The following is a 15,425-nucleotide window of genomic DNA, read 5'->3' on the forward strand; positions in this document are numbered from 1 at the left end:
GCTTTTAATTCCTATCAGTTGTTCTGCCAGATTTACCAAGTATGTCAGAAACGGAGCATCTCTGTTACGAAGTTCCTTGAAGATTATCCAAGCATTAACTGCTATGGTTAACAATAGCTTGTAATAAACTTTTTTCCACCATTTTAATGACTTGCGCTCAATGTCATATAGGCTTGTAAGTTGACCGGACAGGTCTACGCCCCCCCATAAAGGAATTATATGTGTGTATTGCTTCGGGACAACTTAGTGTAATTTTTTTACTATCTTTACCAGTCCTTGCAACCTCAACTACATGATCAGTATGACAGTTACTCAGGAACATTACTTCTTTAGTATCCATAGTAATTATTGCAAAGACACTGCATGTCTCTTCTTTTCACTGTCTTTTTATCAAATTTCGGCATATTCTCTCGAGTGGCTATGCAAGTTCCAACTTGAGGGAAAGTGTTCATTAAATTTACAGAAGTAAAAAAACGGTCATAACAAATAAGTACCTGGTTATCTTTTAAAGTTTCTGTCATTTTTTTTTACTACTCGTTCACCTAGGGTGCCATCAAGGGTACCTGGTTCTCTTCCAGAATAAATATTAAATAATACATATTTTTTAAAATTATAGTATATTAAAATTTAAGTATACCAGCGTCTTATTTGGGTCACCTAGATTACGAAAACACCGGGTTATAACAATATCCGAGCAGAACTAAGGGAATGAGAGCACTTTGAAAATCCTGAAAAAGTCGTTTTCGACGTCCGTTTTTGAGGCCAAAAATGGGCATCAAAAATGCCATATCTCGGCTATCGTAAAAGCTACGACCTTGCGGATGGTCTCGTTGGATTCAGAACGACGAAACTAAGACAAAACCGTTGGAATTTTCCCGATAGCTCCCATAGAAGCCGAGATATCGACCTTCAAAGTTTGGGTTTTTTCATTTTTCGGGTATACCCCCCCGTATCGATTTTTTTCACCAAAAATTGATTTTTTTCGAAATCAAACTAAGTATACCAGCGTCTTATTTGGGTCACCTAGATTACGAAAACACCGGGTTATAACGGGATCCGAGCAGAACTAAGGGAATGAGAGCACTTTGAAAATCCTGAAAAAGTCGTTTTCGACGTCCGTTTTTGAGGCCAAAAATGGGCATCAAAAATGCCATATCTCGGCTATCTTAAAAGCTACGACCTTGCGGATGGTCTCGTTGGATTCAGAACGACGAAACTAAGACAAAACCGTTGGAATTTCACTGATAACTCCCATAGAAGCCGAGATATCGACCTTCAAAGTTTGGGTTTTTTCATTTTTCGGGTATACCCCCCCGTATCGAATTTTTTCACCAAAAATTGATTTTTTTTCGAAATCAAACTAAGTATACCAGCGTCTTATTTGGGTCACCTAGATTACGAAAACACCGGGTTATAACAGGATCCGAGCAGAACTAAGGGAATGAGAGCACTTTGAAAATCCTGAAAAAGTCGTTTTCGACGTCCGTTTTTGAGGCCAAAAATGGGCATCAAAAATGCCATATCTCGGCTATCGTAAAAGCTACGACCTTGCGGATGGTCTCGTTGGATTTAGAACGACGAAACTAAGAGAAAACCGTTGGAATTTTCCCGATAGCTCCCATAGAAGCCGAGATATCGACCTTCAAAGTTTAGGTTTTTTCATTTTTCGGGTATACCCCCCCGTATCGATTTTTTTCACCAAAAATTGATTTTTTTCGAAATCAAACTAAGTATACCAGCGTCTTATTTGGGTCACCTAGATTACGAAAACACCGGGTTATAACGGGATCCGAGCAGAACTAAGGGAATGAGAGCACTTTGAAAATCCTGAAAAAGTCGTTTTCGACGTCCGTTTTTGAGGCCAAAAATGGGCATCAAAAATGCCATATCTTGGCTATCGTAAAAGCTACGACCTTGCGGATGGTCTCGTTGGATTTAGAACGACGAAACTAAGAGAAAACCGTTGGAATTTTCCCGATAGCTCCCATAGAAGCCGAGATATCGACCTTCAAAGTTTGGGTTTTTTCATTTTTCGGGTATACCCCCCCGTATCGAATTTTTTCACCAAAAATTGATTTTTTTCGAAATCAAACTAAGTATACCAGCGTGTTATTCTCATCATCTAGATTACGAAAACACCGGGTTATAACAGGATCCGAGCAGAACTAAGGGAATGAGAGCACTTTGAAAATCCTGAAAAAGTCGTTTTCGACGTCCGTTTTTGAGGCCAAAAATGGGCATCAAAAATGCCATATCTCGGCTATCGTAAAAGCTACGACCTTGCGGATGGTCTCGTTGGATTTAGAACGACGAAACTAAGAGAAAACCGTTGGAATTTTCCCGATAGCTCCCATAGAAGCCGAGATATCGACCTTCAAAGTTTGGGTTTTTTCATTTTTCGGGTATACCCCCCCGTATCGATTTTTTTCACCAAAAATTGATTTTTTTCGAAATCAAACTAAGTACACCAACGTCTTATTTGGGTCACCTAAATTACGAAAACACCGGGTTATAACAGGATCCGAGCAGAACTAAGGGAATGAGAGCACTTTGAAAATCCTGAAAAAGTCGTTTTCGACGTCCGTTTTTGAGGCCAAAAATGGGCATCAAAAATGCCATATCTTGGCTATCGTAAAAGCTACGACCTTGCGGATGGTCTCGTTGGATTTAGAACGACGAAACTAAGAGAAAACCGTTGGAATTTTCCCGATAGCTCCCATAGAAGCCGAGATATCGACCTTCAAAGTTTGGGTTTTTTCATTTTTCGGGTATACCCCCCCGTATCGATTTTTTTCACCAAAAATTGATTTTTTTCGAAATCAAACTAAGTATACCAGCGTCTTATTTGGGTCACCTAGATTACGAAAACACCGGGTTATAACGGGATCCGAGCAGAACTAAGGGAATGAGAGCACTTTGAAAATCCTGAAAAAGTCGTTTTCGACGTCCGTTTTTGAGGCCAAAAATGGGCATCAAAAATGCCATATCTCGGCTATCTTAAAAGCTACGACCTTGCGGATGGTCTCGTTGGATTCAGAACGACGAAACTAAGACAAAACCGTTGGAATTTCACTGATAACTCCCATAGAAGCCGAGATATCGACCTTCAAAGTTTGGGTTTTTTCATTTTTCGGGTATACCCCCCCGTATCGAATTTTTTCACCAAAAATTGATTTTTTTTCGAAATCAAACTAAGTATACCAGCGTCTTATTTGGGTCACCTAGATTACGAAAACACCGGGTTATAACAGGATCCGAGCAGAACTAAGGGAATGAGAGCACTTTGAAAATCCTGAAAAAGTCGTTTTCGACGTCCGTTTTTGAGGCCAAAAATGGGCATCAAAAATGCCATATCTCGGCTATCGTAAAAGCTACGACCTTGCGGATGGTCTCGTTGGATTTAGAACGACGAAACTAAGAGAAAACCGTTGGAATTTTCCCGATAGCTCCCATAGAAGCCGAGATATCGACCTTCAAAGTTTAGGTTTTTTCATTTTTCGGGTATACCCCCCCGTATCGATTTTTTTCACCAAAAATTGATTTTTTTCGAAATCAAACTAAGTATACCAGCGTCTTATTTGGGTCACCTAGATTACGAAAACACCGGGTTATAACGGGATCCGAGCAGAACTAAGGGAATGAGAGCACTTTGAAAATCCTGAAAAAGTCGTTTTCGACGTCCGTTTTTGAGGCCAAAAATGGGCATCAAAAATGCCATATCTTGGCTATCGTAAAAGCTACGACCTTGCGGATGGTCTCGTTGGATTTAGAACGACGAAACTAAGAGAAAACCGTTGGAATTTTCCCGATAGCTCCCATAGAAGCCGAGATATCGACCTTCAAAGTTTGGGTTTTTTCATTTTTCGGGTATACCCCCTCACGAATGTGTTTTCACCAAAAATTGATTTTTTTCGAAATCAAACTAAGTATACCAGCGTGTTATTCTCATCATCTAGATTACGAAAACACCGGGTTATAACAGGATCCGAGCAGAACTAAGGGAATGAGAGCACTTTGAAAATCCTGAAAAAGTCGTTTTCGACGTCCGTTTTTGAGGCCAAAAATGGGCATCAAAAATGCCATATCTCGGCTATCGTAAAAGCTACGACCTTGCGGATGGTCTCGTTGGATTTAGAACGACGAAACTAAGAGAAAACCGTTGGAATTTTCCCGATAGCTCCCATAGAAGCCGAGATATCGACCTTCAAAGTTTGGGTTTTTTCATTTTTCGGGTATACCCCCCCGTATCGATTTTTTTCACCAAAAATTGATTTTTTTCGAAATCTAAACTAAGTACACCAACGTCTTATTTGGGTCACCTAAATTACGAAAACACCGGGTTATAACAGGATCCGAGCAGAACTAAGGGAATGAGAGCACTTTGAAAATCCTGAAAAAGTCGTTTTCGACGTCCGTTTTTGAGGCCAAAAATGGGCATCAAAAATGCCATATCTTGGCTATCGTAAAAGCTACGACCTTGCGGATGGTCTCGTTGGATTTAGAACGACGAAACTAAGAGAAAACCGTTGGAATTTTCCCGATAGCTCCCATAGAAGCCGAGATATCGACCTTCAAAGTTTGGGTTTTTTCATTTTTCGGGTATACCCCCCCGTATCGATTTTTTTCACCAAAAATTGATTTTTTTCGAAATCAAACTAAGTATACCAGCGTCTTATTTGGGTCACCTAGATTACGAAAACACCGGGTTATAACGGGATCCGAGCAGAACTAAGGGAATGAGAGCACTTTGAAAATCCTGAAAAAGTCGTTTTCGACGTCCGTTTTTGAGGCCAAAAATGGGCATCAAAAATGCCATATCTCGGCTATCTTAAAAGCTACGACCTTGCGGATGGTCTCGTTGGATTCAGAACGACGAAACTAAGACAAAACCGTTGGAATTTCACTGATAACTCCCATAGAAGCCGAGATATCGACCTTCAAAGTTTGGGTTTTTTCATTTTTCGGGTATACCCCCCCGTATCGAATTTTTTCACCAAAAAATTGATTTTTTTTCGAAATCAAACTAAGTATACCAGCGTCTTAATTGGGGTCACCTAGATTACGAAAACACCGGGTTATAACAGGATCCGAGCAGAACTAAGGGAATGAGAGCACTTTGAAAATCCTGAAAAAGTCGTTTTCGACGTCCGTTTTTGAGGCCAAAATATGGGCATCAAAAATGCCATATCTCGGCTATCGGTAAAAGCTACGACCTTGCGGATGTCTCGTTGGATTTAGAACGACGAAAACTAAGAGAAAACCGTTGGAATTTTTCCCGATAGCTCCCATAGAAGCCGAGATATCGACCTTCAAATGTTTGGGTTTTTTCATTTTTCGGGTATACCCCCCCGTATCGATTTTTTCACCAAAAATTGAATTTTTTTCGAAATCAAACTAAGTATACCAGCGTGTTATTCTCATCATCATAGATTACGAAAACACCGGGTTATAACAATATCCGAGCAGAACTAAGGGAATGAGAGCACTTTGAAAATCCTGAAAAAGTCGTTTTCGACGTCCGTTTTTGAAGCCAAAAATGGGCATCAAAAATGCCATATCTTGGCTATCGTAAAAGCTACGACCTTGCGGATGGTCTCGTTGGATTTTAGAACGACGAAACTAAGAGAAAACCGTTGGAATTTTCCCGATAGCTCCCATAGAAGCCGAGATATCGACCTTCAAAGTTTGGGTTTTTTCATTTTTCGGGTATACCCCCCCGTATCGAATTTTTTCACCAAAAATTGATTTTTTTCGAAATCAAACTAAGTATACCAGCGTGTTATTCTCATCATCTAGATTACGAAAACACCGGGTTATAACAGGATCCGAGCAGAACTAAGGGAATGAGAGCACTTTGAAAATCCTGAAAAAGTCGTTTTCGACGTCCGTTTTTGAAGCCAAAAATGGGCATCAAAAATGCCATATCTTGGCTATCGTAAAAGCTACGACCTTGCGGATGGTCTCGTTGGATTTAGAACGACGAAACTAAGAGAAAACCGTTGGAATTTTCCCGATAGCTCCCAATAGAAGCCGAGATATCGACCTTCAAAGTTTTGGGTTTTTTCATTTTTCGGGTATACCCCCCCGTATCGAATTTTTTCACCATAAATTGATTTTTTTCGAAATCAATCTAAGTATACCAGCGATGTTATTCTCATCATCTAGATTACGAAAACACCGGGTTATAACAGGATCCGAGCAGAACTAAGGGAATGAGAGCACTTTGAAAATCCTGAAAAAGTCGTTTTCGACGTCCGTTTTTTGAGGCCAAAAATGGGCATCAAAAATGCCATATCTCGGCTATCGTAAAAGCTACGACCTTGCGGATGGTCTCGTTGGAATTTAGAACGACGAAACTAAGAGAAAACCGTTGGAATTTTCCCGATAGCTCCCATAGAAGCCGAGATATCGACCTTCAAAGTTTGGGTTTTTTCATTTTTCGGGTATACCCCCCCGTATCGATTTTTTTCACCAAAAATTGATTTTTTTCGAAATCAAACTAAGTACACCAGCGTCTTATTTGGGTCACCTAGATTACGAAAACACCGGGTTATAACAGGATCCGAGCAGAACTAAGGGAATGAGAGCACTTTGAAAATCCTGGAAAAAAGTCGTTTTCGACGTCCGTTTTTGAGGCCAAAAATGGGCATCAAAAATGCCATATCTCGGCTATCTTAAAAGCTACGACCTTGCGGATGGTCTCGTTGGATTCAGAATGACGAAACTAAGACAAAACCGTTGGAATTTTCCCGATAGCTCCCATAGAAGCCGAGATATCGACCTTCAAAGTTTGGGTTTTTTCATTTTTCGGGTATACCCCCCCGTATCGATTTTTTTTCAACAAAAATTGATTTTTTTTCGAAATCAAACTAAGTATACCAGCGTCTTATTTGGGTCACCTAGATTACGAAAACACCGGGTTATAACAATATCCGTGCAGAACTAAGGGAATGAGAGCACTTTGAAAATCCTGAAAAAGTCGTTTTCGACGTCCGTTTTTGAGGCCAAAAATGGGCATCAAAAATGCCATATCTCGGCTATCGTAAAAGCTACGACCTTGCGGATTGGTCTCGTTGGATTTAGAACGACGAAACTAAGAGAAAACCGTTGGAATTTTCCCGATAGCTCCCATAGAAGCCGAGATATCGACCTTCAAAGTTTGGGTTTTTTCAATTTTTCGGGTATACCCCCCCGTATCGATTTTTTTCACCAAAAATTGATTTTTTTTCGAAATCAAACTAAGTACACCAGCGTCTTATTTGGGTCACCTAGATTACGAAAACACCGGGTTATAACAGGATCCGAGCAGAACTAAGGGAATGAGAGCACTTTGAAAATCCTGAAAAAGTCGTTTTCGACGTCCGTTTTTGAGGCCAAAAAATGGGCATCAAAAATGCCATATCTTGGCTATCGTAAAAGCTACGACCTTGCGGATGGTCTCGTTGGATTTATGAACGACGAAACTAAGAGAAAACCGTTGGAATTTTCCCGATAGCTCCCATAGAAGCCGAGATATCGACCTTCAAAGTTTGGGTTTTTTTCATTTTTCGGGTATACCCCCCCGTATCGATTTTTTTCAACAAAAATTGATTTTTTTCGAAATCAAACTAAGTACACCAGCGTCTTATTTGGGTCACCTAGATTACGAAAACACCGGGTTATAACAGGATCCGAGCAGAACTAAGGGAATGAGAGCACTTTGAAAATCCTGAAAAAGTCGTTTTCGACGTCCGTTTTTGAGGCCAAAATGGGCATCAAAAATGCCATATCTTGGCTATCGTAAAAGCTACGACCTTGCGGATGGTCTCGTTGGATTTAGAACGACGAAACTAAGAGAAAACCGTTGGAATTTTCCCGATAGCTCCCATAGAAGCCGAGATATCGACCTTCAAAGTTTGGGTTTTTTCATTTTTCGGGTATACCCCCCCGTATCGATTTTTTTCACCAAAAATTGATTTTTTTCGAAATCAAACTAAGTATACCAGCGTCTTATTTGGGTCACCTAGATTCCGAAAACACCGGGTTATAACAGGATCCGAGCAGAACTAAGGGAATGAGAGCACTTTGAAAATCCTGAAAAAGTCGTTTTCGACGTCCGTTTTTGAGGCCAAAAATGGGCATCAAAAATGCCATATCTTGGCTATCGTAAAAGCTACGACCTTGCGGATGGTCTCGTTGGATTCAGAACGACGAAACTAAGACAAAACCGTTGGAATTTTCCCGATAGCTCCCATAGAAGCCGAGATATCGACCTTCAAAGTTTGGGTTTTTTCATTTTTCGGGTATACCCCCCCGTATCGAATTTTTTCACCAAAAATTGATTTTTTTCGAAATCAAACTAAGTATACCAGCGTCTTATTTGGGTCACCTAGATTACGAAAACACCGGGTTATAACAGGATCCGAGCAGAACTAAGGGAATGAGAGCACTTTGAAAATCCTGAAAAAGTCGTTTTCGACGTCCGTTTTTGAGGCCAAAAATGGGCATCAAAAATGCCATATCTTGGCTATCGTAAAAGCTACGACCTTGCGGATGGTCTCGTTGGATTCAGAACGACGAAACTAAGACAAAACCGTTGGAATTTTCCCGATAGCTCCCATAGAAGCCGAGATATCGACCTTCAAAGTTTGGGTTTTTTCATTTTTCGGGTATACCCCCCCGTATCGAATTTTTTCACCAAAAATTGATTTTTTTCGAAATCAAACTAAGTATACCAGCGTCTTATTTGGGTCACCTAGATTCCGAAAACACCGGGTTATAACAGGATCCGAGCAGAACTAAGGGAATGAGAGCACTTTGAAAATCCTGAAAAAGTCGTTTTCGACGTCCGTTTTTGAGGCCAAAAATGGGCATCAAAAATGCCATATCTTGGCTATCGTAAAAGCTACGACCTTGCGGATAGTCTCGTTGGATTTAGAACGACGAAACTAAGACAAATCCGTTGGAATTTTCCCGATAGCTCCCATAGAAGCCGAGATATCGACCTTCAAAGTTTGGGTTTTTTCATTTTTCGGGTATACCCCCCCGTATCGATTTTTTTCACCAAAAATTGATTTTTTTCGAAATCAAACTAAGTACACCAGCGTCTTATTTGGGTCACCTAGATTACGAAAACACCGGGTTATAACAGGATCCGAGCAGAACTAAGGGAATGAGAGCACTTTGAAAATCCTGAAAAAGTCGTTTTCGACGTCCGTTTTTGAGGCCAAAAATGGGCATCAAAAATGCCATATCTTGGCTATCGTAAAAGCTACGACCTTGCGGATAGTCTCGTTGGATTTAGAACGACGAAACTAAGACAAATCCGTTGGAATTTTCCCGATAGCTCCCATAGAAGCCGAGATATCGACCTTCAAAGTTTGGGTTTTTTCATTTTTCGGGTATACCCCCCCGTATCGATTTTTTTCACCAAAAATTGATTTTTTTCGAAATCAAACTAAGTACACCAGCGTCTTATTTGGGTCACCTAGATTACGAAAACACCGGGTTATAACAGGATCCGAGCAGAACTAAGGGAATGAGAGCACTTTGAAAATCCTGAAAAAGTCGTTTTCGACGTCCGTTTTTGAGGCCAAAAATGGGCATCAAAAATGCCATATCTCGGCTATCGTAAAAGCTACGACCTTGCGGATGGTCTCGTTGGATTTAGAACGACGAAACTAAGAGAAAACCGTTGGAATTTTCCCGATAGCTCCCATAGAAGCCGAGATATCGACCTTCAAAGTTTGGGTTTTTTCATTTTTCGGGTATACCCCCCCGTATCGATTTTTTTCACCAAAAATTGATTTTTTTCGAAATCAAACTAAGTACACCAGCGTCTTATTTGGGTCACCTAGATTACGAAAACACCGGGTTATAACAGGATCCGAGCAGAACTAAGGGAATGAGAGCACTTTGAAAATCCTGAAAAAGTCGTTTTCGACGTCCGTTTTTGAGGCCAAAAATGGGCATCAAAAATGCCATAACTCGGCTATCATAGAAGCTACGACCTTGAACATTCATTCATTTATTGAACATTCCTAAAGTTATTTTATAGAGGTAGCGATCTGTAAAAAATGCGAATTAGAGTAACTTTTATATTTCGATTCATTTTTCATTACGATTTGTATCCATATCCTTAGCTTCTTCTATCTTCCGAGTTTCTACGTTTTGTCCAGTAGATGAATATTGCTTAATATTTAACTCTATAACTTGTTTTTCTTCAGACATTCAAGGATTTCTAATAGAGTAGATAGATATTTTATCATCAAGCCTCATAGTTTTTTTTAAGAATCCTTTGAGAATTATTTCATACTCTCCAATAAAGAAAAGTATTTAATCAAGGGAAATGCGTTTTTATGGAACAATTTCATACATAAACCATTTTTGTGGGTATAATATTTCAGGAACAACCCACTTGTTAGTTATTCAAATAACTACAACAAAAATCGTCGAAGAACAAACAACTTATGATGTAGATGCAATAAATTAAACGCCGTTTAAATAATAAAATCAAATCGACACTTTAATAATGTACAACGCGAATAAATTACTGCAAGGAATGAACGTAAACATCCTATAAGACAATTTTGAGAAATTTCTGTAGTCCCCTCTACCAACTCTATGTAAAAGAGTTAGTCCTAAGAGGAAAATTAACTTAACTAGAGCAGTTTTGGTTTCATGGTAATTTGGTCACACATTTTTTAGGGTTCACTTGAAAAGTATTAGAGGCACTTTATTGGTATACATTCAAAGTAAATTATTGAATTTTACAGACAGGAGGCAATAGTTTGCCTTTTTCTGACTACTGAAGTCTTTTATGATAAAACTCTTTTAACATCAACACTTCAACTGCCTGGAAGAAGTAAATCAATTCTGGATTAAGTCTTTCAGGCAGCTGATGCTTTATAGACTACTAGGGTCTTTTATGATTAAATTATCATTAGTTCAAGTGCCTGGAAGAAACAAGTTTTTTTCATGATTCTTCTAGGCAGTTGAGGAAATAGTTACCAATTTTTCTGACTACTGAGGTCGTTTAAGATTAAACTGCTATTTATTCAAAGTAAGGGCGTTTTCTAACTAATAATTTTATATATGAACGATTTTTGTAGGTATAGTACTGTCTGAGCTACAACCAGTTTTGCCCATCAAAATTGACTATTCAGTACTTTATTCTTCTTTTTTTGCAATTCCTTCAAGATATTAAAGTGGCCAAAAATTACCACAATTTCGGGGTAATTTTATCAGTAAAGTTTTTAGATTATTAAGTTATTTAAATGAGGCTTTTACTCAAAAATAATCTGTTTTCTAAGGTAAAATTTCGTATACTGAGGTAGATCAAGTTTTGCGCTCCAAGTTCCAGTGCTCGATGACAGATTTGTGATTTTTCAAACAAATGGAGTACTTTGATTGTTTTAATTGTCCTCAGTGTTGTTTACTATAGTTTACAACTGATGAAAAACTTTTGAACACTGATAGTGCACTATTGGACACTCAGTAGTGGTTTACTAATGCCTTATCAGTAGCATTAAGTGATGAATAGTGCCGCATCAGTTAAATGTGAGCTGTTTATCGTACTATTGAAAGTAGAATTAAATTTACAACGCAAAATAATTGGACATCAAAACAAGAAATCGAAAAAATAAAAGCTGCTCTCAGAGTTTGTATAAGGCATTCCGAATCGCGAATTTCTATCAAAGCACGTTATATAAGATTATGTTACACTTCATAACTATATTTTTATAATACAACATGCATTCGATTAATAAAACCAATATTTGATATGAATTTTACATTATTTTCATTGATTTACTAATGGCACTATTGGGTAGTAATAGCCCTATTGGGAATTGATGGCAATAGTCATACCGATTGGCATTATTAACGAAAATATTAATGACAAGAATCAACTCAGTCAGTTTCAATAAATACTTTTTTGCGTTTTTGTTGATTTTTTGTGCAATTCTTTTAAATTCTAGATGCATTCTGTAAAAACCATTTTATTTCAAGTCAAAAATTACCATAGCAAGAACACTAGATTGTGGTGCATAGTTAAAAAGCTTTTTTGTGGAATAATTTCATATATGAACCATTTATGTGGGTGTAATACTTCAGGAACCAGCCCCCGTTAGTTACGCAACTCAATACTTGGGAAGAAATTACAATGTTTTTAAACTAGTTGCAGCAGATCCCTGGAAAAATGTGTATTATTATGTTAATAATCAGATGTTTAAAAAAAGAACCAAAAACTGTTTTGAAACCTAAAAAACGTCATTAATTTTATATATAATAATAATATAATTGTGTTTTTACCGTTTCTATAGTCTGAGCCTGCTTTTACAGATATTTAATTAAACTCATAGTTAAGACCCACGTACGTAAGTTTTACTCTAAATCACAAGAAAACAGTCTAAAAGAGAAAAGTACTAGCACATCCACATCAGATAAAAAAGGTGACAAAAAATGCAAAGGAGATAATAAAAAGTTGCCTTTGCCAACCTGAATAGGATTTTTAACCCCGTAAACCTGAAATGTTTACAACACAACTTGTGAAAAAGGAAAATTCAGAGGACAAATAAAAACATGAAGGCTCAATTATACTTACGTTGCAGCAATAAATAAAATGCAGTTTAAATAATAAAATCAAATCGACACTTTAATATAATGTATAACGCGAATAAATTACTACAAGGAATGAACGTAAACATTCTATAAAACAATTTTGAGAAGTTTCTGTAGTCCCCCCCTTGACCCTGGCACTTAATATAAAGGCAGTAGAAAGCTTTATTACAAACAGATTTGAGCTATTATACATACAATTTTAAACCGTTTAAGATATTTTTGTAATTCTTTCACAGTCTAATAAACGATTCCTTATAGATTAATTCTATGTAAAAAACTTAGTTCTAAGAGGAAAATTAAGTTAACTGGAGCGATTTTGGTGTCATGGTAAGTTTCTCATACATATTTTTAAGTTTATCACTTGAAAAGCATTCGAGGCACTTTAATGATCTTCATTAAAAATATTTTTTTCAATCTTCCAGGCAGTTGGGGCACTATTTTACTCTTCTTTGTGTTTACTGAAGTCTTTTATGACTAAACTCTTTTAAAATCCACACGTCAACTGCCTGGAAGAACTAAATCAATTCTTGGTTAAGTTTTCCAGCCAGTTGATGCTTTTAGATTAGTGGAGACTTTCATAACTAAATTATGATCAGTTAAACTGCCTGGAAGTTTACAGTCTAATAAACGACTCCTTATAGATTAATTCTACGAAAAAAACTTCTAAGAAAAAAATTAAGTTAACTGGAGCCATTTTGGTGTCACAAAGTTTTTTAGGAATCTTTTGAAAAGTATTCAAGGCACTTCAATGGTATGCATTCAAAGTAATTCCTTGATTCTTCCAGGCAGTTGAAGCAATTTTACCCTTTTTCGAGTACTGAGATCGTTTAAGACTAATATTTGTATGTATGAACGATTTTTGTATAGTACTGTGTGATCTAGAACCAGTTTTACCTGTCCGTTGCTCCACTAAATTTGAGACTTTTTAACTATTTCAATTTATTCCTCAACGTTTTTTAATATAGTTTTCAAAATATTCTTGCAATTTCTTTACAATATTAAGGTAACCACTTTGTAGAAACCATGATTTAATTTCAAGATAAAAAATTACCATAGCAAGAACAGTTGGTTTCTGAGTAATCTAAAAAACTAAATTTTTTACATTATTGAGCATAGCTTGAAAGCTTTTTGAGTTATCTAAAGTGGGGCTCTCATTCAAACATAACGCGTTTTTTGAGGAATAATTTGATATATGAACCATTTTTGTGAGTCAAATACTCTCTGAATTAGAACAAATAGTGTTCTCCTCCAAGTCCCAGTGTTCACCAGATTTGCGGTTTTTGGAACAAATTGGCCACCTTGAATGTTTTTAATTCCTCTATATTTTTTACTATAGTTTCCAAACTATTTAAATTATTTGTGTAAAACATTCAAAAAAATCATCCATCGTTTTCTAAGATAGGTATTGATTTTTAATTCAGGTCAAAATGAAACTAAATCCACACTATCAGTTAGTGCCTTTAATGTAATACTCATGATGACATGTTTCGCCTTAAGGATATCATCAGACCTACAATAGAAAACCTAATTTCTCTCCATATATTATAAAACTTATTACATGCATGTAATAAGAGTAATCACTGAATGATCTTTTAGAATCTCTGGAGATAAGCAATTAAAGCCTTAATTTCATTGGTATAAATGATCATCGGGCTTTATTTTTAACAATATAGTAGACCAATAATTTTATCATGTAGTACATACAGTGTATTGTGTACTAACGAATGCCTTTTATGTTTGTTATTTTTAACATAGCATTAATGAGTAATCTGTGATTTGTATCACTATTTGATATATGTATTTTATTTATTTCTAGATGTAACTATCCGTCCAATTTATATATATTTTAATACTTACCTAATATTATTCATTTTAATGTTACTTTTTTGCTAGTCATTAAATGTTTATATTGTGAATGTTGTGTTGACGGTAAGTGTCCTCTTGAAAGTTTTCTATTACAGATCTGATGATGGCCCGATTGTTGTGGTTGTTTATGACTAAACTCTGTTAAAACCGTCACATCAACTGCCTGGAAGAAATAAATTAATTTTTGATTAAGTTTTCCAGGCAGTTGGTGCTTTAGAGACAATCATATACTTTTGTTACTATTAGCATAAATCAAATGAGAAGTTAAATACTAAAATTACAACAAAGAAAAAGAAATCACTGATAATTATTTTATGCAAAGTATTCCTTAAGGTTATCAAATGACTTAAGTTTGCTCTTGAACTGGTTAAACAATTTGAATTCTGATCATCATTGGCAGTTGTCGTGTATGTAGTTTAAAATATTATATCTACTTTTATTGGCGAGTTTTCTATTTTGCAACAGTTGGCAGTGTGAAGGGGTATTTTTGATATTCAGAAATTGCATGTTGCTGTTAGGGTTGTTTTCAATATTAACCGATTTTGATTATTACATTAGTGTCTATCGTCACGATGTTTATCTGGCTGCTTAGAATCTGGATTGCTTATAAAATATTTTCTCTAAAAGTTGACATCTGATAATATCTCTGAAAATATTTGTGGTTATAAAATGCCAGTTAGTGAACCTTTCATAACTATATTATCATCATTTAAACTGCCACGAAAAAATAAATCAATTATTGCGATTGCATTTAAAGTAATTTATTGATTCTTCCAGGCAGTTGAGGCTTAAGACGATACTGGTTTTTACTCAAAGTAAGGGCGTTTATTAACGAATAATTTCATATATAAATGATTTTTGTGGGTATTGTACTATCTGAGCTTGAATCTGAGTTACCTGTCCATTGTTTCGACAAAATGCTTTTGGGTACTTTAATTATTCCTTAATATTCCAAGATA

The 15,425-nt window shown here is 36.8% G+C and overlaps 1 long non-coding RNA gene across 3 annotated transcripts; it reads right to left on the bottom strand.

Annotated features, from left to right (window-relative positions):
* Positions 1-1,191: 1,191 nt before the first annotated feature.
* On the bottom strand, positions 1,192-9,954 carry LOC126744479 (uncharacterized). Of its 3 annotated transcripts, none has more exons than XR_007663204.1 (3): positions 9,467-9,954; positions 8,526-8,734; positions 1,192-1,547 (listed from the first exon to the last, which is right to left on the bottom strand). It is a non-coding gene; the product is annotated as an uncharacterized LOC126744479 (long non-coding RNA). The 3 variants fall into 3 exon arrangements; XR_007663202.1 differs by lacking the exon at positions 9,467-9,954 and adding an exon at positions 9,101-9,237; XR_007663203.1 differs by lacking the exons at positions 1,192-1,547; positions 9,467-9,954 and adding exons at positions 3,018-3,378; positions 9,101-9,237.
* Between the last annotated feature and the right edge of the window lie 5,471 nt (positions 9,955-15,425).

Source organism: Anthonomus grandis, chromosome 14 (genome assembly GCF_022605725.1).
Source record: "Anthonomus grandis grandis chromosome 14, icAntGran1.3, whole genome shotgun sequence".
NCBI lineage: Eukaryota > Metazoa > Arthropoda > Insecta > Coleoptera > Curculionidae > Anthonomus > Anthonomus grandis.